Below are 25,911 nucleotides of genomic sequence, written 5' to 3'. Positions count from 1 at the left end.
CCCAAAGGAACACAGAAAAATATGTTTGGCACCAGCTTGGTTGGTGGCATACAAGGTATCCTCCAACCATCCTAGGGACTAAGGGTTTACTCCTTAGCCTATTCTTCTCCCAAAGATATCCCACAAGGCAGCAGAGGTTGAGGATGAGAGTTTTCCTTCTTCTAGGTGGGCTACCTTACTAGGTTGATGGGCTCCTACATGCCCCTCACTTTCCTCTACAGCATCCTTTCTCAACCTGTGAGTCCCCAGATGTTGTTGAACTACAACTCCCATCACCCCTAGCTAGCAAGGCCAGAGCTCAGGGATGATGGGAGTTGTAGTCCAACAACATATGGGGACACACAGGTTGAGAACTGCTGCTCTACAGCATGGGCAGAAACTGCCTTCTTGACCTTTGGACCCACTACTGGTCTTGTCCGCTCAATCTGCCTGTTATGTACTGAAGTTCTCACCCTGGGCCAGCAGGGGGGATACTGTAGATAGTTTTCACTCAGGTCCACATATGCAAATAAGGGATTGAAAGTGACGTTCAGTGATTGGATACTTACAGAAAGTTGTTACAGTTGCATTGTACTGGAGCTCTATATAAGCAGGCTGGCTGAACCCTTCAGTTCAGTTCTGTTCTGGCCTGTGAATAAACAAGAGCTGTTTGAAGAATCGCTGTGTCGTCTGATACGTTCACCCACAACTTAACACTGCCAGACCCTTGTCTTTGCATGTAGGGGAAGTCCCTAGCTCATCAAGGGTTTGAGACCCATTGGGTACCTTCACTTGGTTTAGCCAGCCACTTGAAACCATTTCGCATGCTGGCAGCTTCTAACAGCTGCAGGTGAGAACTGAGTGCAGGGTGGGGACCAAAGGTGGACAAATTACCCCAGAAGGAGCATGACGTGTTCCCCATACTACATCTCCCCTAACACCCCATACATACAGCAACAGTTGGCAGGGCAGGGCTGCTTATCAGACCTCTCATCACCTTTGTTACTCTGGCATACCAGGAAGGAAAGAAGGCAGGGCAAGGTAGCAGTGAGGTCAGCATGGTGCAATTGCACCTCCGGAGCCAATCAGGCACACCCACCAGTGTGTTTGCACTGCAGCATCTCTCCGCCACCTCTCTCCTCCCCCCACAACTTGGTTGTTGGGAAGTCAGGTAAGCACCCCTCCCTGCTCAAACAATTGCTGATCGATTGCAGCCTCACTTCTAAGTAAACGTGCACAGATGTGCAGAATTGTCATGCTACGATAACACCAAAGGGCTAACACCATGCATCTTGCTATAGCTGGCTGGGTGCTCCAAGAAACTCACAAGCAGTTGATGATGATGATGATGATGATGATGATGATGTTTAGTCGTTTAGTCATGTCCGACTCTTCGTGACCCCATGGACCAGAGCACGCCAGGCACTCCTGTCTTCTACTGCCTCCCGCAGTTTGGTCAAACTCATGCTGGTAGCTTCGAGAACACTGTCCAACCATCTCATCCTCTGTCGTCCCCTTCTCCTTGTGTCCTCAATCTTTCCCAGCATCAGGGTCTTTTCCAGGGAGTTTGCAGCCTCAGCTTCAGGATCTGTCCTTCCAGTGAGCACTCAGGGCTGATTTCTTTAAGAATGGATACGTTTGATCTTCTTGCAGTCCATGGGACTCTCAAGAGTCTCCTCCAGCTCCATAATTCAAAAGATGATGATGATAATCAGTTCTTATTGTTTCTCCTCTAATATCTGTAAATCAGATGGAGGACCAATGTATAACTATCACCATTAACAGGCATTGATAGACCATCCATGGTTTTTCTTGTTTTTTTAAATCATTTACTGCATGACTATCACAAAAGCCTGCTGCAAGAAGTCCTGAGAGATCCTTGTGGAGATGCAATTTGGTTAGGATTCTACCAATCTGGAAAATTGGATGTTTTTGGTAAAACTGTGCCCTGCTGGCTCTGGTCCAATGTTCATCCATTCCAGCTTCCTGTTTTCATCAGATGCCTCCAGTGGGATTGAAAAGCTATATCCCTTTCCTAATGTTGCTCACATTAGTGAACTTGTATTCACTGGCAAACAGCCTCTGAATGTGAACATTCCATTTAGCTACCATGCCTAATAGTCACAGATAAACATCCTTCAAGGTTTTACCTCAACTCAGATACCTCAGCTTGACTTCGGTTTATTTGCAGAAAGGAAAAACAGCACACATGCGAGGCTGGCTCCAGCATAATGAGCTGGGCCAAATAAATGGTTTATTAGTGAGTGCTGTGCATGAATGATCAGATCCTGGTATCATATCGCGGTTTAAATCTGAGATTAAGTGGCAATTTCCAGTTTGAATCTAATAGGAACAAGCTTGAACAAGCCATGATAGACATGCTGAAGCCTTTTGTGGGAGTGAGGAGTGTATTGGCATGATGTTCATTCTCAGCCTAATGAGGCATGTTTTAGTAAGCTGAAATTGTTGCATCTGAACCACCCCACTGTTTATCTCCCTTTCCCCAAACCATCCATTTGCTTCATATAGATCCCTATCCTCCCTGTGATGGGAGTTGTGGTTTAAAACATCAAGAGGGCATCAGGTTGGAAAGGCCGTATCAATCAGTCTATAATTGATTTCGCTCACTTATGCCATGCTGCCTGTGGTCCCCCCCCAGGACCTTTTTGGGCCTTTCAAAAATAATGATCAAGGTCCCATTCAGTCCCCTGTTGTTGTTGTTGTTGTTGTTGTTGCTGCTGCTGCTTTCTTCCCCCTTTTAAAAAGAGACCTCTGCCATTGGTTATTTGACAGGGCATCCTGATGAGGGTATGTGCCAATTTCAGTTTCTCCAAGTTTTGCATTTTCCCAGACATTAATTCCATTCTCCACATTTGCAATCAGTTCGAGATTATTATTGTAAAAGTCATCATGGAAAGTCATTAGCATTTTAGTGCAAATTTCCCCTGGCAGGGGCATTTTTCTATGAATTCCCCCCCACTATACATGTTTTTGCAAAACAATTTCCCCTAAACATATTGCTTCTTCTATACATTATTTTCACCAAGATGTGCATTTATATGCATACTTCACCCTAGGATAGACATTTTTGTGCACATCACACCGTACTGTGCACAATTTTGAAGGTTGGCTGTGTTTTGTTTTGTGTATTTTTTTCAAGAAGTGCAAATTAGGTAGATTCACCTTTCAGTGTGAACTGAGTTGAATTTCTTCCCCATCGCTAGGTCCTAATGCCCATCCACATTTGGTACAGCCATTTTTCATTTTCTTCTGTTGCAAAGGTAAATGCAAATAATTCATTCAGCTTTTTTGCAGTTTCCAGCTTTACACATTTTATCATCTATTGGCCTGCCTTTCTGCATAGATTCTTGTACAACTTTAAAATGTTTACTATGAGTTTTGCATATCCTTAGCCCTTTACATTTCATGTTAAATAAATATTGCAAGCATGTCTTGCACCAGACCCTAGGCAGTGCTTAGGAATAAATGAAGAATCCTATCTCTTTTGTTGATCTCATAACTAACGACTGCAGGGTGCAATGAATTATTGTGTGCAATAAGTTACAGCAGCGATTGCTTTGCTCTACACACAAATCCAGATTTTTCTCCACACAGGGCCACATTTTAATCACACATTTTCATTATTCTGTCAATATGAATTGTATACCTAATTGTAGCACTAAGGCTTTATTTCTTCCTTGTAAAGCAACTTAGTAAAATATAAATTATTGTTCCAGTTCTATTGATGCAGTGACATATTCTTTGTGTCCCTGGATTATGTCTGAATGCTGAATTACCATGTCCGTGAACTTTCCAAGCTAGAAAGTAAAACTGCCACTCACTGCCCTGGCATTTCCAAAAATTGATTTTACATTGCTAATTATGTGTGCAACAGGTAATACAGTGCTGAGGTAAACATAACTGCAATAAACTCTTTGGGGTAGAAGTGTGCTCCCAAATAAAAGTGTGGCTTCTTGTGTGCTCCTGATAATTTAAAGGACCTCTGACCATTAGGTCCAGTTGTGACCGACTCTGGGGTTGCGGCGCTCATCTCGCTTTATTGGCCGAGGGAGCCGGCATACAGCTTCCAGGTCATCTGGCCAGCATGACTAAGCCACTTCTGGCGAACCAGAGCAGCGCACGGAAACGCCGTTTACCTTCCTGCTGGAGTGGTACTTATTTATCTACTTGCACTTTGACGTGCTTTCGAACTGCTAGGTTGGCAGTGAGGTACAGGAGCTCACCCCGTCGTGGGGATTCGAACCGCCGACCTTCTGATCGGCAAGTCCTAGGCTCTGTGGTTTAACCCACAGCGCCATCCGTGTTCCTTTACCTGATAATTTAGTACAGTACAAAACAGCATTAGGTATAGTGATCCTCATGCTAATGAGTCCAGTACAAAACAACATTATGTGTACATAGCTTTTGCCCTGTCATGAACTGGATTATTTTCTTCGTTGTCGTGGCTGGGAGGAATGGGCAAAACCTCTCTTCCTCAGGAGTAACATTCCCAATCAGTGCTGTTTTTCTAGAAAAAGAGGTGCCGGAACTCACCATGAACACCTCCCTTGTTCTCTTATAATGGCAATGGCACCCACCCGAGAGGTGCTGAAACTGAGTTCCATCAAGTTCCAGCTGAAAAAAAGCCCTGTTCCTAATAAAGATAAACAAAGAATGCTTACAAGAATCCCTGATACGATTTGCAACAACATGATTCCCAATCCTATGTAGTCAGGCACTAACATTTGCATGTAAAATTTGGGTCCTTAAATACGGCAAGATGGAATTTTACTTGCAAAAAGATAGAGACGCTTAAGAAGAGTTTTCTCTGTGTTAGCTTTTGTTTAATGCATCCCATGTTTATGTTTCTACGGCGACTGTATGTCACCTGGACAGGTGCTGATGCTAAGACCGAGTGCACAGATATACTGTGGAGATTTGACTTTGCATTTTTATATATTTCCCTTCCGTTAATTTAAAATGTGTCCATCCGATTTATGGTTTTTTTTTTTTTTTTTTGAGTGAGGAAATGGAACCAGAATTGTTTTATCAGTTCAGTCTCAAAGAACCCTGTCAGATAAGTCCACATTAAAATGAATGTGACCTATGGATTGATAAGGGCATTTGGGATGGAGAGCCTAGCTTTTGACTAAGAGTGTCAGGGACAGGCTGGATGAGCAGGAGTGGTGGGAGCTGTCAGCCCAAGAGCCCCCAGGGAGAGCTCTGAAGATGACACCTTAGAGCCTGGAGCCTGCTGGTGCGACACTGAGGAGCAGGCAGCAGAAGGGATGAGCTGGGAGCTGATAGAAACAGGAGACTTGAGCAATCAAGAGGATCAGGAAAAGACGGGTCTTCTAGGACAGAATTAGAAACTTAGAGTCACAGTGTGCACACAGACAGTACCAGGCCTGCTGACTCTCCTCCCCCTCTGACTCCCCACTCGAGGAGGGTCCTTCCATTGCTGAGCAACGTGCCAGACAGCATAGCTGTCAACTTTTCCCTTTTCTTGCGAGGGAATTCTATTTGGAATAAGGGAATTTCCCTTAAAAAAGGGGGGAAAGTTGACAGGTTATTCATGCCAATATCACCCGTTACAAAATTTGATTTAAGGGTGTGAATTTCGGTGGTGATGAATTTTTAATACTCCCACCCCTCAAATAATAAGCAGAGGCTGAACACTTGTGCCTGGATTATTCACCAAAACAATATTGGAGACTGAGCAGCTGTTAAGAATAAAATCCCTCCTGTCTTCTGATGTTAGCAGCATACAACTGAATGGACAGAATGGAGATTACGATTTGGCAGCAAACTGGAGAGGTTAGATTGATTCCTAGTTGTTGCTGGGTAAATAATTAAACCACAGTTCCACTGCTTATCTTATTTGTTGGCAGTGTCTGAAGGCCATTTAGAGACATCTGAGGAAAATTAATTAATATACCTCCACCATTGCTTAAATACTGGAAATTTCTAATCCATAAAAGATGAGCAGCTCATTAGAGACCAACCGCAGCTACAGAAAATTTTTCTCTTAAGCCGCAAGTGCCTAGCAGAGCAAGTCATCATTCCCACACGCCCTGTCCTTCCTTTTGTTATCTGTAATAACTTTATAATGCCTGCAAATAGCATACATTGCCAACTTGATCAGAGTTTATGGGCTCAGTTTCCCATTCCCTGAAGATAAGACTTGCATCTTTTGCATACACACAACAATTCTATGCTGAGGTAACTTGGCAAGTTATGCAAGCAGGGGAACAGAGCTATGCAGAGGACCAAAATTCTGCACAGCTGGCCCAGGGTACTTTGCCGCTTGGCGCAAAACAGAAAATGCTGCCCCAGCTCCACCACTGCTACTGCCACCACCACCCCAGTGTCTTTGCCTGAGGAAACTAGGGTTGGCCCAGGGAAGGTGGTTGAGAATGAAAATGGAAACCAGATGTCAGAGACTGGCTGGACAATGAGGATTGGTGGGAGGCGCCAGCCGGGGAATCCCCAAGGGAGATCTCAGGGGAAGAAGGCTCAGAGCCCAGGGATTGGTGGTGGGACACTGAGAGGAGGTCAGAGAGAGAAGCTTGGGAAGAGAAGCTAGATACTGAAAGAACAACAGGGTTTAGTGATCAGGAGAAACCTGTGACAGGGAGCAGGTCAGACTCTGAGGCTGAAGCAGAGGAGGGCAATCAAAGAGACTGCAACAAGTTCACCTCCTGCCTGGTCTCCAAGAATGCACAGGATAAAGAGGAGAGCAGAACAGAGACCAGAGGGTGTGCAGACACAGTTTGAGACTGTTTGGGAAACATCCAGAAGAAGTTGCAGAGGTGTGGAAGGCAGGGACCTTCAGCCCTGGCAACTGCTCCACAGGGCCAAGAGTGTCTGGGAAGTGCTTCCTTGAATGAAGAGTTAACTTCACTGACAACTGACTCTGTCTCTTCATGCTGACCTGCATAGGACTCCAGCCTTGACACCGGAGAAGAGCAGACAGTGGTGATGTGTGTACAGCCAAAGAGGAGGGTGACAAGCGCCAGAGGTGGCTCTCCGAGGTGGGAGGATCTGCTGTCCCTGTAAGCTTGAGGTGACGGCTTCAGCAAGCCTCCTAGGCAGGCTAGTCCTGTGTCCCTGTTTCCCACTGTAAACGATGCTCTGCTCTGTCTGCTGATATTTCACATATTTTCAGGCTTGCTATATATATCTTTTGTAAACAAATGAATAAATCTTATTTGGAAGAGAATTCTCCACTCCACCCTACATGATCGTGAAAATGAAGAATATGCCACATTCCATATCCCCAGGCCTTGACGTGTGGCCTAGCAGAACAGGCACATGCCAAAGGAAGCCTGATTAAGAAATGAAAAACCTCTCTGCATTCAGAGAATGCCCAAACCACATGCAGAAATAGAATATAAAACACAATGCTGATCATAAAAAACCAGTATTGAAATGTAACAACCAACAAGAATTAAGAACAGTGGAAATAAATAAGACTCATTTGGGAAAACTAGGGAGACAAGAGATGTTTTCAGAACACACAGCAATGTTGGGCTTGCTTCTCTTTCAGGGGAAGAGAATTCCAGAGAACTAGTACCACCAGCTGTTGTCATCTTCCACAACCTGAAATTTTGGATCCTGTGGGTTTCTAAACTTATTTTTAGTTTGCTGTGGCTGAAGAGCATAAGTAGTGTGACTGTGCTCATGTTCTGCCTGTGGTCCTCCGATTGACATCCAGTTGGCCAGTTTGGGAAGAGGATGCTGAACCAGGTGGGCCTTTGGTCTAGTCCAGCAAGGCTCTTCTTGTGTTTAATAAACATCCACCTGCCCATCTGCTATATTCTTTTCCTTGATAGCATTACTAAATCAGCCCATTAGCAAATTAATAAATTGCTCCCTGTAAAATATGTGGGGAGTAAGTGTCGTCGAACACCGTGCGTCTCACCAAGTAACCATGCATCAAACTGTGCTGCGTGTTAAATAATTGCAGGTTTGTTGTCTCAACTTCCAACCTGGCTCTAATCACTTAGTGCACTAAAAATAAACCAATCACCCTTTTAATACAGTGCAAAAACTGATCTGTGGTGGATACTTTATTGAAAACAAATTAGAACAAGCAGTGTTCTGGTTGGGGATTCTATAGAAAAATCAATGCAGCTGTGGTCTGGATAAATCCATGAATTAATCTCTTCACTCTAGCCTATTTGCAATATTCTTCTTTAAATATTTCATAGGTAACATCTCTCAAAGGGGTTCAATATCCTTAAGAACACTTCATACATAGGAGGTCGTTCCTTGTTTTCTCCACATAGGATTGCATGGAGAAATCACAGTGCAAAGTTGGCCACGGCTATGAAGCCTGGTCACTGCAGGCTCTGCAGTCATCATGACACTTTTGCTAGCTGGATTATGGGGAAAGCTGCTTCCTGTGGACTGTATCCATTCTTGTACTCTCCAGTCCATGATGAGGAATGTCTGTGCAATCCCACTAATAGGGTTAGGATGGGCTGTGGGGAGGAATAAATATCCAACTTGCTTGAGCATTCATCTCCATGCTCTTGAGAAGCCAAAGTGTTCCACACATGTTTATGTGAAGGAAACCAGTTCTGTGGAATGTCATGCAAGGGATAGAAATCTAGGACAGCAGGCATTTTACCTATACAGTGGTACCTTGGGTTAAGTACTTAATTCATTCTGGAGGTCTGTTCTTAACCTGAAACTGTTCTTAACCTGAAGCACCACTTTAGCTAATGGAGCATCCCGCTGCTGCCGTGCCGCCACTCCGTGATTTCTGTTCTCATCCTGAAGCAAAGTTCTTAAACTGAGGTACTATTTCTTGGTTAGCGGCGTCTGTAACCTGAAGCGTCTGTAACCTGAAGCGTATGTAACATGAGGTACCACTGTAATTGCAAGAGTTGTGGAAAAGCTCAGTTGTTTTGATTCACACGTCAGTCTTCCCTTTTGCAAGATTTATGAAGCAGGCAGCCAATGTTACAATATGAGAGGACTGGCTTTCCTAGCTATGCAACTCCCCCCCCCCAGGCCCAACACACCTGCCTCAAGCCGTGGAAGGCTTGCCTCTCTGCCCCACTGCCGCTGCCATCAGCAGAGAAGCAGTGCAGCCAGCAGACCAGTTTCCAGCAAGATCTCACTGAAATCTTATGAGATCTCGCAGAGTGCACGAGATCTTGTGAGACTGGCTACATCTCACCAGAAGTCAGCACGACCACACAGTGTGGGCACAGCCACACAATGCAGGGAAGAGAGGTCTGGTGGTGTGTTCCTGTTTCTTTTCAAACAGTGAAATGGAGTACACCACCCTGCCCCCCCATAGCTGAATACCACCCACCCAAGAGAAATCCTAGATCGTGTTCACAAATTAATCCAAGAAAACTCATAGTTTCCAAATAACATTTTTTAAAATGTACGTGGATGCTGATCGGGTTGGTTAAAAAAGCCAATGCATAAACACAAAATGTTTTTTATCAAATTCCACTTATGATTGGACTGTGGCACAACAATAGGAGCAGCTACAAGAAAATGAATGCTAAAGCTACAGGAGCATTTATCAAAAATATATATGCGCTAGGCCTGGATAAAGGGCTTTATGTGCATATAAGATGCATCCACACTGATATTTAAAATGTGAAGAATCACATTTCAGCTGAAACACTGAAATAGAATTCTAATTAGCACAGCTAGGCTGCTTTGCAACTTGAATTCCCTATGTTATGATGGCTTCCAAATTTATATTTTGTTACAGATGATACTGAGGCAGAGTACAGCACTTTCCACCTCTCCCAGAGTGGGAAATCAAACTGGCCATTCCTCATTTGCATATGCTACTTTGTTTAACTGTATGCTAATTTAAAATTGCTCGCTGCCTAGCAATGATGCTCAGCTAAAAATAAGCAGACCCGATGAAGCTGCAAAGAGAGCGTTCCAAGATTAGTAGCAACAACTGCTACCAAACAGGTTTAAACCTAGCTAAATATGAACCAGTAGACCAAGGGGCATCAACTCTGAGCCATGCCTTCCATTTTTATTAACTCAGGAGACCTGCATCTTTGTCACAGAAAAGCAGTTTTGATGCAATTTTAATGCTGTTCCTGTTAACCTGTTTCTTCTCTGCAGCTCTGTGAGCAAAATGTCTCCTTTTATCTGCCTATTATTCCATAGTGGGCTCTCACCTACCACCCGCTCCAACTCTGGTCCTTTCCTTTAGCTATTCTTTACTTTTTCTGCACCATCCACATAGCTCCCTCTTTGTTGACCCCTCCTCTTTTCTCTGCACCAATGGCATCTCTGACAGCTCTCCGTTCGTTTCCTTGCTCTGAAGGCTGACCACACGGACCCGTTTGTCAATCACCGCTTTTTCTTTCTTCACTCTCTTTTCCTGACCAGTTTCTTTCCTGTGGTCGCCACTCATCCTTGCTGTGTTTGGGGACAACACACCAAGTTTCCCCTCTCCCGGCACATCACACACTGGATTAGACCAATGAAGTGGGCCATGCAGTGTAGCTGGCTGAAATAGGTTAAGTGGGAAGGATGGCATCAAACTCCAGAATCTACCTTTGTCCAAGAAGAGGAGGAGCAACGATGACATGATGATGCAGGCATTTGGCCAAGACCACGTTTCAAAGGTGGGCTCCAGCTGTTTTCACAAAAAAGGTGGGAAATGTAGCAGGTAGCAGCAGGACATGCAACCATTGGTTGCAGTGTGGATTGGTTACATCCAGGGTTCCAGACAGCTATGCCAATTCCCAGAAAACTCCATTTTATTCTCCCTTCCTGAAGGGCTTTCATTTTTTCCTGTCCAGCCACTAACTACACCAAGTACGATCAGTTATTATGAAGCATTTTGTGGGTTCCGCCATGAGGGTTCCTCCTCCTCCCATAAAGACTTTATATCCAGCAGGAAACTTTAGAGTTTCTCTGTGCCTACTGATACCTCCTGCTCATGCATGGACAAGGCCATTTTGGCTGGAGAATAAGCACAGATTATAGAAGCTCCGGAAAAATCAGGTCAGCATCAGGTTCATGTGACTCAAGGCCCCCCTTTCCCCTTTACTTAAAGAAGCTTGGTGCAAGTATAAAGTCAGTGGTGTGGAGCTCTTCTTCTTCCTCTTCTTCTTCTTCTTCTTTGGTGATCACTCATAGCTGAGTAAGATGGTCTTCCATAAACACGGTTTTTAAAGTGAGTCCATAAGTAACTGTGGAGGCCAATTCTTGATCCACACGTCCTTCCACAGTGGGGACATAGGTTTCTGGGCGGGAGTTGATCACGGTGAGGGTTTGCCTTCCTCTAAGCGCGTTTCTCCCTTTCGTCATGAGTTTGAGCGTCTTCAAAACCCATGACACCTTTGGTAAAAGCTGTTCTCCGATTGGAGCACTTGCAAGCCAGTGTTTCCCAGTTGTCAGTGTTTATGTTACATTTTTTTTAGATTTGCCTTGAGAGAGTCTTTAATCCTCTTTTGTTGACCACCAGCATTACGCTTTCCATTTTTGAGTTCGGAAAAGAGTAGTTGCTTTGGAAGTGAAGTTTGCTGTGGTGTGAAGTACTCTCATGATCATTACGTCTGGGTAATATCTGCAGAAAGATATGTGTTCAGCAAGTCCTGTCAATGTGCAGAGAAGAATGCACTGCTCACATCCACACCATACAATTAAAGCACATGGCTTCCCCAAAGAATTCTGGGAACTTTAACTCCACAAGGGGTAAACTACATTTCCCAGGATTCTTCGGGGGAAGTCATGACTGATAAAGTGGTATGAATGTTATTTCAGTGTATGGTGCGGATATGGCCACTGTGAGATGCAAAGAGAAAAGGATTTTTTAGAGAGAATGGGTTAAAAGGCAGAATAAGAATCATAACAAAAATACTTTTCTCCAGATAATACGGTAATGCAGACCTCCTGGGGGCAGGCTTTGTCAAGCTGGTGCCCTCCAGATGTTTTGGACTACAACATCTGGGCAACAACGTAAGAAAGGCTATCTTGGATTGTTTAAAGAAGAAAAAAACCCAGCTCTCAGAACAGTACCCCTGATGCAGTATCAACCCTGTATATTGTCTTTTTCTTCCATAAATCTCAAAGCAATTTGAAGAATGCGCCATTATTTGTGTTTCAGACATGGGATATAATTAGGCAGGGAGATGTGGAGAAAACTGCTCCAACATGCAGATTCAAAGCTTTGCCCAGTGGGATGTGATGCTCCATTCTGTCCTTGCTGAGTTCTTTGTCTGAGACCAGAGCAATTGCGGTGCCAGGATCAATGTCAGCTTTAATTAGATGCTCATTTATCAGTGCTTATAGCAGATAAAAGCACATTTTCTGTTACTGGCTTCGTATATACATTCTTGGAACCTTAGCAACACTCCTGTTGCCACTTGGCAAAGGTCTCTTCAAAATTCCACCATAATGAGACCAGGGTTATTCCATCCAGGCCTTTTTTAAAAAACAAAAACCTTTGCTCTCTTTGCAAAGTGTAACCAGCTTAAACATGAAATGACCAAACCCCTAAATGCATTTATAGCTTTCTGTTAGTGTTTTTGCCCTGTTATAGCAGAGGAGATTGCCAGGCATCCAAAATGCATTGAATGGAAACGGATTGCTGCTAATGCTAAATTTTCATATTTCCATTTATGATCAATCTTCCTCCAAATCTCCACCCTTGCATTCATTAGCTGTTGGGGAAGTTTGGGGAAGTTGTTTTATTATGAAGCAAAAGTGAAAATGAAGAGAAACACCACTCCTGATTCATCCCTAATAATGAGACTTAAATGTAGCTGTACATCTTTGTTCGGGTGCCATTTTCTTTCTCAAAAAGACTCTCCTCCCTGCAAGAGAGGGGAGTGGTTGTGGGAGGGAGCCCGAGCTCCGCCCCTAGCAGGGGGCGTTAGCCCCCTGCCTTCACCTCACCTGGCTGGCGCCCACACCCCTCAGCAGGCATCCAACCAGGTGCCTGAGGGGGGCGTGTTCAGCAGCCTTTTGCTGCGGCGGCGACACGTGTGGATTTGCGGCCACAGTATAGTCCATTGGGCCCGCGTTCGGGCGGCCAGCCGCGGCCTTGCGCCTAACCTTGGTTTACCACCTGGAGTTCGAGTTTCCCTGCGGCGGCGACACGTGTGGATTTGTGGCCACAGTATAGTCCATTGGGCCCGCGTTCGGGCGGCCAGCCGCGGCCTTGCGCCTAACCTTGGTTTACCACCTGGAGTTCGAGTTTCCTGGTTTTCGAGAAGAGGCATGCGCTGGGTCGAGCTGATGCCATTGTTGTGGGAGAAAGTAGCCGCGTTCGGCCCTCCCGATATCCTGGTCATCCAATTAGGAGAGAACGACTTGACTAGTAGGAGAAGTGTGGACTTGCTAGCGAGCATGAAAAGTGACTTGGATGCGTTCGCTACTTTATGTCCCAGAACGACAGTGTTCTGGTCTTCTATGCTGAAGAGGACTTTTGGCGCGGAGCGCGAAGCTGTATGGCCATTGAAAAAACCAGGAAACTCGTAAATCGGGCAGTTGCCCGTTGGGTGTGCTTCATGTATGGCCGAGTCATTTATCATGACCGTATCCGTATCGGTGAGCACGCCTTATATCGGAATGACGGGGTGCATCTATCAGACCTGGGGAACGACATCTGGTTAGATAGCGTCATTAATAGCATCCGGGATTGGTTACAGCCGTGAGGGTATTGGCGGCGAGCCTTGCGGCTCGGGTGGCGGTTAGGCATTGGAATAATGTGTTGTGCTGTGTCGAAGAGCTAGGTGTGGCCATCGCCTATGCCTTCAATTTTTAGGGGTATTCCGTTAAAGGAATCTGGCGGTCGTGTATTCTGTCCGATGCCTGCTTGGCGGGAGGCCATGGCACGACCCTCGGTGACATTAGGGGTGAGCCTATAGTTGGATTGGCATCAACTGGCTCCACCTACTGGTGAATAAACCCACTTGTTCAAATCCAATGCCTAAGCCAATACCTTTTCACTGCTGTAATCAATAAAGTTGTGGCCTTTCCTTGCCCATTAACCTTATATCACGTGTCCGTGTGTATTCTTTCCACATTGCGGGGGTCGGGTCCTCGAACCACAACCTTGTGTTTGCATTTTGGTGTCAAGCTCTTGCCTTTCCACAAAGATAGCTGGATGCAGTCTTTTTTTTTTTTTGGAGCCGTGTGAATTATTCTAGTTCTTTACTAGGCAGAAATCCCTGGCCTAATTTCTCTTCCTCTGCAAGAGGTTCCTGGAGTGTAGGTGGATGCGTCAGCCTTTTGCATTTTTGGCTGCCAGTTATTGATCTTCCACCACTGAAAAGTGGGATGTGTGCAAAAAACAGGACTAGATGCCCTCCGGGTCATTTCTGTGCCTGAAGTTCCATGATCCTGCACTGGGTATGTATGAAGAGCTGTGTTAGAGTCTGATTGCTGAATCTTCATGTCAGAAAAAAAGTGAACATAATGAATTTCTGCCTTGCAGGTAGCAGGAACACAGGAATCCTGCTCAAATGCACTCCCATTCTACATTTTCTCTGCCAGCCCATTGAACAGGCATTCCTGTGTACAAGGTGCAGGTTCAGACTTGAAAAAGTCACAGAGTTCAACATGCCCCATAAAGGTGCCTGAAATAGAAACTAGGGAATGGAAAAGTGCAACCGGATACCCCATAAAACAATTGCAAACCAGGTACTCAAATTAGTGATCAAAAAAAGCATATCAGGATTTGGCTCCTCTGCTTCTGTGTGCCAGAAATGGTGCAATCCTGTAAACATGTACTCAGAAATAGGGATGGTGGGAAAAATTGATTCAGTTCACATATAAAGGCAAACCTACTTCTAATTCTACACATGAGTTGTCTGTGAAGTGGACTATGGTTAGGGATGTAAGGCATCAATTTCCACTCTGTTCTGTGTTTGTCACAAGCAGCGCTGTTTCCATTCCGCTGCAGTTCGCCTTCTGACAAAAGCCACATTATTTATTTGTCTTTCTGTTGGCTGTGCCAGGATTCTACACTATTAATTGTGTTATTAAGCATATTGTCATTACATCACTCCACACCACTCTTGCCTTTCCCTCATTGCACTCATTGCAAAGCCCATCCATTTCAGTACAAAAGAAACACAATGCAAAGTTGGTAGGGGGAGAGACTGAAAAGAATAACTACAGCAAATACTGATCATATCTGCTGGACTGCTTTCTCCTCTGAATACAGTGGTACCTCGGGTTACATATGCTTCAGGTTACAGACGCTTCAGGTTACAGACTCCGCTAACCCAGAAATAATACCTTGGGTTAAGAACTTTGCTTCGGGGTGAGAACAGAAATCGTGTTCCAGTGGTGCGGCTGCAGCATGAGGCCCCATTAGCTAAAGTGGCGTTTCAGGTTAAGAACAGTTTCAGGTTAAGAACGGACCTCCAGAATGAATTAAGTACTTAACCCGAGGTACCACTGTATAGGGCAAATAAGAAACCACCAGCAATTCCCATTCCCATTGAAATTCTCCAACACTTGCAGCTATGGTTACCTACATACCACCCTATCAAACAGGAAGAAGGATTTTACCTCACATCAGGTGCACCTGTGTGGTAAAATCTGGAATAGCAAAGTGTGGAGGAGAAATTGAGTGTTTTGCATGCAGGCTTGCTTATTTCTCTTGAGCGCTTTATTTCTTGCTTTGTCTCCAGCTTCAGAAGTATAATGCAGTCTTCACATTAGGCTGGGTATATGTTTTCTCAAAGCTCTGGAATTGCTTTTAAATTGGTTCAAGAGTATCCATTTCCAATGCTGATATAAGAAACTTGTCTCAAACACAAAGAAGACGGAAAGCAAAGGCATGGAAATCGAAACGTCGCCTTCTTTTTTGCTCAGTTTTCACATTAGGTGAAGAGTAAAGATTTTTAATCTTCACAGAAGAAAAGAGATATTGCTGGTTTATGTCATAAGTAACTCTCGGGAACTGCAAAATGTCAAATATTTAACATAGCGTATTGGCTTGGTACTACATTATCAAGCACCTATTAGAATGTTGTTCATATAGTCTTTCCATTTCATTTCCTTAAGCTATTTCAAACACTAGCATATTGTTGATAGTGCAGAAAATGAAATGTAATCTTCCCTTTTTCTCGCCATCTTTGAAAGTCTGAAGGGTATTAAGGATATAATCAAAATTACATCAGGTGGATTTTCAAACACCATAGCGCATGCATACCACAAAGACTAGTAACAGCCCATGATTGATCAAGGCGATAAATTGATTTCCCCCATTAAATCTGGAGTGACAGAAGATTCAAATCTAGGATAAATTATAATACAATATTTTCACGCCATTATCTACATGTATACAGTACAAATAGTACAAATCATTCCTTTAATTGAATTTCAGCCCTAGCAAAATGTATGTAAGCTACTATAGTGATTTACATAAGAAAGATCATCAAAGATGTAGCTACACTTTTATGCCACAAAGGGTCCTCACCTAATATCCTGAATGCTTTAATTATGGGTAGCAGAATCATGAACATACCTTGGGCTTATATACTTCCTCCTCTACTTTAAGGTTAGCATCCGCTTTAGCTTACTATTACTTCAGAGATGATGAACTATGGTTTGTACTTACCTTCGGTCAGTGAGAGCCACAGCATTTAGGATCCACTCGCATGTTGCAGTAAGGTTCGGTTTGGAGTTTTCCCATATGCATCTGGTTGGTCGTGTGAGAACAGGAAGCTGTACTAGATGGGCCTTTGGTCTGATCCAGCAGCAAGGTTTTGTTAAGTGTAATTGGATTAATTCACACTGAAATGAGAATGCCTGTGTATTGGTGAAAGGCTTTAACTGGAAAATCCCACTAAAGCTAAAGAACAGCAAGAAGAGCTTTCCCTGAGCTTTAACTGAGTTGATAATTAACCGATTGTGGTTCTCTAGTAGCTAGCATGTGAGTGTTTAACCTCAGATCATGTGAGAAATATTGCAAATGGAATATGCAGTAGGGTGGTGGCTAGTTCTTTGTTCCCAAGGCTCTATGGAGTGAGGCTGTAAATGAGGTTCTCCAAGTAAACAGCCGAAGGCAAGATTCCGGCTAGAAGGCAGGTATTGGAGCCTGAGAGAGAGAGAGAGAGAGAGAGAGAGAGAGAGAGAGAGAGAGAGAAAGAGAGAGAGAGAGAGAGATGTTTATCAGCTCTAAGTTAAAGTTATTTCTAAGATGCTCATCCTGTGCTGTACAGCACAAGCTATTGTGTGGATATTTTTGATGCATCTTTGAGCTTTTGTTTTGTTTTTGAAGAAAGTTCTGCAAGTAAACTTTTTAATAATATCTAATGGGCCTGGGCAATGCTTCATTTCCAAAAAGGAGTGGTTTTTTTAATGCATCCAGTCACTTCAAAGTGTGCAATATTAATATCTGCAACAGGTTTTGCTCAATATCACATGTCAGGAGCAGCAAAATGGTAACAGGGTGCAACAGTGCCACTCTTATGGGTAGCCAGGAACTGCAGTTTGTGAGGACCTCATTCCTGGAATACTACTTTCTTCCTCAGTACAGTGGTACCTCGGGTTACAGATGCTTCAGGTTACAGACTCCGCTAACCCAGAAATAGTACCTCAGGTTAAGAACTTTGCTTCAGGATGAGAACAGAAATCGTGCTCCGGCGGCGCGGCGGCAGTGGGAGGCCCAGTTAGCTAAAGTGGAGCTTTAGGTTAAGAACAGTTTCAGGTTAAGAACCCGAGGTACCACTGTAGTTTGGGCATCCCTTCAGAAAAGGGTGACATGATGATGCTCAAGAAGTGGATCCTGAGAAGTGGGGCCCTTTTGAAAGCCTGTAATCTGGTTCTTCAATGCAAGGTGAAATGACATCCCAGGTGAGAAGTCCTGACATGTAGCAATTTCTCAAAATGCACGAAACCAAAGTAAGAATGCTGAGAGGAAGGCGACTTCTTGAAAACAGGCCGTCGCCTTCTGCTTTGCCAAGCAAAATGATAGGCTTCTTTTTCCATGTTCTTCTATCAGTGTGAAAAGCAATTGACATCATATGTGTCTACAAAGCTGGACCTGAAAGGAATAATTTGTACATTTTGAATCTGTGCAGAAAACGGGGAGTTGTTAGAGACTGGGGAGGCGACTGGCAAGGAGCATAGAATCATAGAATCATAGAATCATAGAATCATAGAATCATAGAATCATAGAATCATCATAGAATCATAGAATCATAGAATCATAGAGTTGGAAGAGACCACAAGGGCCATTGAGTCCAACCCCCTGCCAAGCAGGAAACACCATCAGAGCACTCCTGACATATGGTTGTCAAGCCTCTGCTTAAAGACCTCCAAAGAAGGAGACTCCACCACACTCCTTGGCAGCAAATTCCACTGTCGAACAGCTCTTACTGTCAGAAAGTTCTTCCTAATGTTTAGGTGGAATCTTCTTTCTTGTAGTTTGGATCCATTACTCCGTGTCCGCTTCTCTGGAGCAGCAGAAAACAACCTTTCTCAGCTTTTGGTGTGTGTGAATGCAAGGTTGATGCTGTTGCTTTGGCAGGGACTGATGCTGCTTCAAGATGAGCACAGCGTATTTGTGTGGTTGCACGCTTTCTAGGTACTGCATCTGTATACAAAAACTGTCACATGTTATCCCATCAGCCTCCTCTGGGATTTCCTAGCTGCAGCAAAACTGAGGGGGCGGTTCTTAAAAGGATGCTGGGATCTTAGGTCACCCTGAGCAGCCTGAAGCAAGTTTTCCATCTCTTCTAAGGAGACGACCCTTTCGTTCAGATGATATCAGTGCAGATGTTTCTCCTCTCCTCCCACTCACCTACTCTCTCTGTTACTTATCTAAGTACTTCTCATGCATATTGGTGATAAGTGAGATAAATGCTGAGTGTCAGAATTCATTTGTCGGCAACAACCTTGATTTACTTGGTGCCCTTTCCAACATGCCCTGGGCTCTTGGTGCACGAGGAAATCACATTTGATGAACTTTACACTGTAGACAGCCACATAGACACAATTAAAGGTTCGGCTGACATAGGAAAGCATTATTAACCTCGATGTGGGAGACAGTTCTTTGGGGGAGGGACGACTTTCTTTTAAAAACAATTACCGCATTTTATGGCTTATGTCAAGGAGCTCTTAACTCAGGATGTGACAAAACACCAGAACAAGTTTATAGCAGTTAAGACATTCTGATTTAATGCGGTTAAGTTGAATGGGCTTGGAAACTTACCCCGACTGGAGGACAGTGAAGAGAGGAAGAGGGCAGTGGAGGGGTGTTGCAGAACTCAATCATGCCGAGATGACAGGTCAATAGCGAGAGGGCTATGCGGATCTATAAAGAAAGCACTCTCAGGTTAGAAAATGGGTCCCAGTAGGTGCAAGTGAGAATTACAGTACACATTTTAAAAAAGCACCCTACGTGTGATGTTAATTTTGGAAAGGACACCAGAGGGCTAAGAAAATGTCCAAAAGATGGGTGTTGATTTAGAAAGGTGCTTTATTCAAAAAGAAATAAAAAAAACAGTCTTGGGGAAAAGGTTGCCTTATTTCCAAGGCAATCATTTGCTTTGCCTGTCATCCTAATAATACCCATTCTTCACCCAAACAACTTCCCTCCCTCCCCTCCCCATTAAATATCACTTATTGGGTGCCAGTAGCAGCAGCATCCAGCCAATTGGGCAATCACAGAGAGGGAAGAGGTGAGGAGAAGACTCCCCTCATTTCTTCCTTTCATGGCTGCCAATGCCACAATTACTGTTGTTACCAGTGGCCCATTAAGTGGCATTTTAAAGGGAAGGGAAAGAGGAGATAGATGTTGCGGAAGAAGGCCTGGTGGATGGACTCAGGAGTGGGTTGGTGGATGGGTAAGCTGCAATTTTCTGTGTTGTAAGCCACGTTGAACATGATCTGTTGTGGGAAAGTGGCATAAAAATTAAATGAATGAAATGAGCATAAAGGTAAAGGTAAAGGGACCCCTGACCATTAGGTCCAGTCGTGACCGACTCTGGGGTTGCTGCGCTCATCTCGCTTTATTGGCCGAGGGAGCCAGTGTACAGCTTTTTGGTCATGTGGCCAGCATGACTAAGCCGCTTCTGGCGAACCAGAGCAGCACACGGAAACGTCATTTAGCTTCCCGCCGGAGCGGTACCTATTTATCTACTTGTACTTTGACGTGCTTTTGAACTGCTAGGTTGGCAGGAGCAGGGACCGAGCAATGGGAGCTCACCCCGTCGCGGGGATTTGAACCACCGACCTTCTGATCGGCAAGTCCTAGGCTCTGTGGTTCAACCCACAGCGCCACCCACGTCCCTGAAATGAGCATAAACATGAACAATTCAGAAGTTCGGGATCCTTTCTTCTTTGAGGTTAACATAGAATATCTAGAGTTTCTCTGGGCTTCATGCTTCCTCCCAGCAGCTATTTTTGCAACTAGATATTTACACAGCACCATTCTTGAAACGTACGCTTCTGGGAATTCTAATTGATTGTTTACCCTTCTGTTTAAGGTTTAAATGACTCTGGTTGTTTTGGGGCACTTAAAAAAAATATTATGAGTTGTGGCATTGTTCTTTTCTATTTTTAAAATGCCCTGGGGCCTTTGGGTGAAGGGCAGGTAATGAATTTATTTATTTATTTATTTGATTAATTAAATAAATAACAAAGCCTTGTTTGAATGTATCCCTCTTAAGACTAAATAGATACTCCATGCATGACTCCATCACGAGCCAACTTCTTCCTACCTTCTTCCCATCTCATTTGCCATCTAGCCTGATGAAGAGTTTTTAATAACTCAGAAGCTTGTGTCCTATTTAACATCCTATTCATTGGCCAAATACAGGTATTGCCTTAATGTTGATTTTGGAATCTTCCTTATGGGTCGTGGTGGCTGCCTTTGCTTTGATTATTATGCAACATTAGCTTCTGTATTGTTTAGAAGCAGGCTAGTATCTTTGAAGTCAAATAAAGTTGTGGCAGGTCAACATAAGGGATTACATTGCTGCAGAAGTTGTACACATGAATTACTACCATGTTATCCAGCACATAGATAAGATTATTTCTGTAACACACTATTAGAGAGGATTCAAGTTGAATTTTAAAACAATTTTCCCCCTGCAAGACACATTCATTGAAACTGACATCCTTCTCTCAGCCTTAATGAAGTCAAACAACTCTGGTAATAAAATATCATCTTCATTAGAGGCTACATCCCTGATTAGTCTCTCCAGTAAAGAGGGTCACAACTGACATTTATAAGGAAATAAAGCTAGCTGGAAACCAAGGCAGATGAGGTATGTCTCCTCAAGCTTAAATGGGCCTTAAGTACAAATGTGATTAAAATCCTGACAGCTTCTTAAATTCCGAAATACCAGTCCCTTCCCCCCCCCTGCTGTTTTGAAACCCTTTGCTACATTTGTGAAAGAATAAAATTCTCCACATCCCAGCATTTTTAGCCACGAAAGTTGTTGAAAAGGATTTCAAACCTCATCCCCCACTCGATTAGGGAAAGAAGAGTTGATATTATGGGTCACTTTGATGCCCTTAAATAAATACTTGGGGAAGAACTGTTTTAGAGTGTGAGACCATCCCACCTGTCCCATCAAAGTCTTAGGGTCCCCTCACGAATTTGAGCCACAGCAGTGTGTGGCCCTATTAGAACTGGGGTGGGCTTCTTTCACTAAAAGTACCACACCGTACAAAATGTTCTGCCTCTCTCTCCCTCCCTTTTATCAGTTTTGGAGTGGAGACTGTAGAATAGGGTAAAAATACAAGCTCCCTATAGAATGAAGGGTAGGAAGCATTGGTTATGCCCAGGCTTTGCTTTGTGATGCCAGATCGGATTTTAACCAGATCGGATTTTGTTATTGTGGTATTATCAAGAAGCCTGTTCAGAATACAGGCAATGCATCCAGCCTTTACTCTGATTTGGCTTTATGATGTCATCAAATAAGGAGATCCGATGGGCTGCGTGACATGGCAGCTGCACCATTGGCCGGGATCACATCAAGATGATGATGCTTTTTTGCATATCTATAAAGGGTCCCAAAGCTGAGAACAGGCAACGAAGAGCACATGAATAAGGTAAGGGGGTTCATGTAACATCCGCCCCAATCCTCCTCCCCCAGGATTTTCGTGAGAAAATCTGGCCCAGCTCTATTTGAAATGGAAGCCAATAATCACAAGGGCAGCCTTAGCATCATGGCCAATATATGTCACTGGTTCATACTATTTGTAAGGCAGTAGAAAAATACAGCTTCAAATAACCAGAATGTCATAAATTCCAAGGAGAAGGCAGGATGATTCGTATATCAATATATCACACGCACACCCCCCATTCCTTTAACCTACATAATCCAACCTACAGTGCACAATATGCAGCTTCTTTAAGTTTATTTTTGGTACAGTGCTAACAAGACAAATGCCTAGCATACATGAATAATTTTCTTACGGCAAGAGTGAAAAATTTGCTGAGCAAACTCCCAACCCCCCACTTTTCTATAAACGATTTGCTTGTTCCATCTGTGGCCTCAGTTTGAAAGATTAAGGTCTCCTTGGTAAATCGGTTTTACTCAACTGTCCCCCGAAGGCTCACCTGTCTTCTGAAAAGTAAGTTGGGGAGAGGTGTCAGGAATTGTTTCCAATTCAACAATTTCTGGTAACAGATGCAATTGCTTACGCATGCACAGGGAATGAAGCCATCTGGCTCAATATTCTCTCCACTGGCTCTCAGGGTTTTCAGAATGGAAACCTCTCCCAGCTCTACATGGAGAAGTTGAGGATTGAATGTGGGGCCTCCTATATGCTCAGCTCATGTAATTACACTGGTTAGTAGTAACTTGATGAAGGCGGCATAGAGCCTATGAGTATCAGCCTAAGAAGAACATGAAAGCCCTGATCAGACCATGGGTTTCTTTAATCCAGCATCCTGCTCTCGCAGTGGCCAACGAGAGGCATGTGGGAAGCCCTCAGGTGAGACCTATGTGAAACAACTCTCTACCTGTTTGTGGTTACCAGCAACCAGTATTCAGAAGCCTCCTGCCTCAGACAGTGAAGGTAGACCATCACAACCTAAACAGCCTCAACCCTGTATACCTGAAGGAGCATCTCCACCCCCATCTTTCAGCCCGGACACTGAGGTCCAGCTCTGAGGGCCTTCTGGCAGTTCCCTCACTGAGAGAAGTGAGATTACAGGGAACCAGGCAGAGGGCCTTCTCAGTAATGGTACCCTCCATGTGAAATGCCCTCCTATCAGATATGAAGGAGATAAATAACAGCACTACCTTTAGAAGACATCTGAAGGCAGCCCTGTATAGGGCAGTTTTAATGTTTGATGTTTTATGATGCTTTTATATATGTTGGGAGCTACCCAGAATGGCTGGAGCAACTGAATCAGATGGGCGGGGTACAAATAATAAGATTGTTCTTATACTTGTTCTTATTATTACAACCAGTGGTCATTATCCTCCATGAATTTAACTGATCTTCTTTTAAAGCCACCCAAGTTGGTGGTCATCACTACATATTATCATGGCGAACTCTGGACAGAACCTCCAACAGAGTGGACTGCGCAGGTGAGAAGAAAAAACATCTAGCAAAAGTGAACTCTTGGGCTTCGTACCTGCAGAAGGAAGGAAAGGAATTTATTTCAGAAATGATAGTTGCTGATTTGTCGTGGAATCGATAATTTGCGGAGTAACCTCCCTCGTAGATATTGCAAATGTTAAAATATTTTACGTGCAGGAATTGGCAAGTGGATAGCTGGTGGTTAAGGACAAATAAGTTGAATGGAATGTGTGTTAGGAACAACTAGGAAAATAAAGCAGGAACAAGAGGCAACTTTGGACACATCAAGGATGGAAACCAATTTTTGGAATTTTTTAAATTGAATTTGTTTTAATTTGTAGGTAAAATTGGGGGGGGGGGATCAATAAAAGTGTTTTGTCCTATTTGTAATGGTGAGTTAACTTTTTTGCTGTGTGGAGATGGATTCCTCTCTGTTGTGAATCTTCCAACAGTCAGCTTCTCTGGATAACCCTGGGCTCCAGTATTATGAAAAAGTGAGAAAAGCATCTCTCTTCAGTTTCTCCACATCATGCAATTTTAAAAATACATGCATCCTATCCCCTCCCTTAATTTCCTCCTTCGCTAAACTAAGAAGCATAAAACATCATAACCTTCCCTCATAGGGGAGGTGTTCCACTTATACTCACATCATAAGTTATACTTTGGGCATGGTTAAGAGGCAGACCTATGCCAGAGGTTTACACTAAGGGTGCATGCAGAGGCTGTGTGTGAACCAGCCATAATTTGATCTAAATGCGCATCAATGTCAGTTTAGATCTCTGTTACAACAGTGATGGTAAATGCCTGTAGCACTGATAAATTAATAATGCCCCAATGCTTACTACTGAGCACAGTACATACCATGATGGGATTAAAAGGAACATAAATCAATATTCTTTGGATGAATTCTCTCTCTCTCTCTTTTTTCCTCCTCAGTATCTACTAACCCTTTGATTGGGGAGAGTTCAGAAATTGCTATTCTATGCAGTGACCCTAAACAGAACATTGGCAGCCCGGCCAACTCTGCCATTTGAGTCTGAAGACAAGGCTAATATATCTCCTTTCCTGCCTTGTAACTTGATGTTGCCTTGATCACTTTAGCCTAAAGTACTACAGCATGTCGATTCCTTCAGAATTCCTTTGGAAGTGCTGATTTGGAGTTTGCGCATAGAGTTTCAGTTTTCAGGCACTCCTAACTGAAAGATATGGATGTGAAGCAGTGTATCCCATCGCCACACTATGTGTGATACCTTTAAATCTGGGCTCAGCAGCTACCTTTTTCAGCCGTGGGCCAGTCCACTGTCCCTCAGACCATGTAGTGGGCTGGACTATATATATATATATATATTTATTTATTTTTGGGGGGTGAACGAATTCCTATGCCCCACAAATAACCCAGAGATGCATTTTAAATAAAAGCGCACATTCTACTCATATAAAAACACACTGATTTCTGGACGGTCTGTGGGCCGGATTTAGAAGGCAATTAGGCCGTATCCAGCCCCTGGGCCTTAGATTGCCTACCTCTGCTTTAAAATGTGGCCACAGTTGTCTTCGCTTGAGGAATTTGATCTTTGTAAATTCTGACACAAATTGATGCAGCTCACAGACTAATGGGCAGAACCGAACGCTGCAGTGCATCAAATTTCACACATCTCTGAGTGTTGCAGTATAAATTCTCACCTCCAGACAATACCAAAATGTCTTTAAAATGCTTATTTGGCAATTAAGCGAAGGGACTATGTTTAGAAATGTGTACTCTGAAAATCTTTTATCAAAATACGTGCTTAAATGTGGATTAAATGCAAATTTGTGTGGAGATTAAAAAATATAAATAGACTAATGCGGAAATGTGATGAAATGGACATATGGGTGAACACATGTGGAAGTGGCACAAAGCAGAAACTAATTGATTAGTCCACCCTACAGTAGCTTTTCATAAATCAAAATGGGGGAGAAATGACTCACCATCTGTGTGAGTCAGGTCAGGAACTAGTGATAGGCAAATGCCCTGTGGCTCCTTTTAGAATTGGCTTTGCATTTTTTCAGCTCCTCTGTTTTCCAAGACTTCTCTCCTCGCTCATACTGTTGGTGCACATGCAATGACGGTGCACATGATCCTATTGTCCCTGGGAATTTTAGTTTGGTTTCACCTGCCTGAATCATGCAAGTGCATTTTGGGCTGAAATCAGTCTTCATAGTTGGAATTATTTTTTTGTCGAAGGGATTTGTCGTGTGTGTGTGTGGCTCATTGTTGCCACATGGGAAGCTGACGATGGGCCTGTGATGCATTATGCAAGAAAAGCCACCTTGTCCATCTCATAGTTACTCCTGAGAGGCACCTGGGCTGCCTGCTGCATGCAGCTGACTTGTGATGTGCACATCCACTAAATGCAAAAAAAAAAAAAAAAAAGTCTTTGCAGA

At 43.7% G+C, this 25,911-nt stretch overlaps 1 protein-coding gene and 1 long non-coding RNA gene across 3 annotated transcripts in view; one reads left to right on the top strand and one right to left on the bottom strand.

Moving 5' to 3' along the window:
• SLC5A7 (solute carrier family 5 member 7) overlaps positions 1–25,911 on the bottom strand; it is a 456,597-nt gene that overhangs the window by 140,159 nt on the left and 290,527 nt on the right. The window lies entirely within an intron of this gene.
• The window catches only part of LOC309340277, a 28,086-nt gene continuing 24,161 nt past the window's right edge, over positions 21,987–25,911 (top strand). For both annotated transcript variants that reach the window (XR_014155919.1, XR_014155920.1), the window contains exons 1-2: positions 21,987–22,005; positions 23,376–23,495. This is a non-coding gene — a long non-coding RNA (uncharacterized lncRNA). The remainder of the gene's footprint in view (positions 22,006–23,375; positions 23,496–25,911) is intronic.

The sequence above is a fragment of the Podarcis erhardii genome (genome assembly GCF_964252035.2).
Source record: "Podarcis erhardii genome assembly, chromosome: 4".
In the NCBI taxonomy this organism is placed as follows: domain Eukaryota; kingdom Metazoa; phylum Chordata; class Lepidosauria; order Squamata; family Lacertidae; genus Podarcis; species Podarcis erhardii.
This window is presented reverse-complemented; position numbering and strand designations above follow the sequence as displayed.